Here is an 816-nt window from a genome sequence, read left to right as displayed (position 1 = left end):
GGAAGCTCAAGTTCCACACACTACTCTAGACAAGTGAGTCAAGCTGAATTAGAGGTCAAACAACTACTTAAGGGGTTCAATTTTACAAAGGATCAGTATGATCATATACTCAAAGGCTATCATCAAAACACATACCCTACTTCTCCTTACTGCAGTGCTACATTTGTTGCTCACACTGCAGGTAAAACAATATTTATTTCTGATAGTAATAAAGTATGGATTGTAGATACAGGTGATACAAATCACATGGTATCTAACTTCAAAAAAGTTGATTTACCGAGAGTTTACGGTATTTCTAATACATTTCACTTACAAGTTGTGTGTCTCTAGGGCCCTTTTATTTTGGTTTTTATGTGTTTTGATCATATTTTGCAGGAAAGATGTTCAGGCGCGGAAGTATAGAGACAGCTGAAAGAAATGCACAAAAAGGGCATTCACGGAGGTGATCTAACGGACCGTAGGTCCATTTACGGTTCGTAGGTGATGACCGTAGATCAGCAGGAACGGTATGGAAGACAAATCAGGGAAATCTGACCAAGTGTGGAACCACAGTGGCCATTGACGGTCCATAGATTGATCTACAGACCGTACTGTTTATTCGTAGATTGATACTGCGAGGGTTCTAGTACCTGATTTTTGAAGATTCTAAGTGTGGAGCTACGGAGGGGACTGACGGACCGTAGATCGATCTACGGTCCGTACTACTAGTCCGTCGTTTGCTTCAGAGAAGCTGATTTTTGGAAGCTGAAGTAGTTTCTAAGTCCTGCCTGACGGAAGGGACTTACGGACCGTAGATCCATCGACAGTCCGTAAGTC

This window comes from Solanum tuberosum, unplaced genomic scaffold (assembly GCF_000226075.1).
Source record: "Solanum tuberosum cultivar DM 1-3 516 R44 unplaced genomic scaffold, SolTub_3.0 scf00305, whole genome shotgun sequence".
Classification (NCBI taxonomy): Eukaryota; Viridiplantae; Streptophyta; class Magnoliopsida; order Solanales; family Solanaceae; genus Solanum; species Solanum tuberosum.
Note: the sequence above shows the minus strand (reverse complement) of the source record.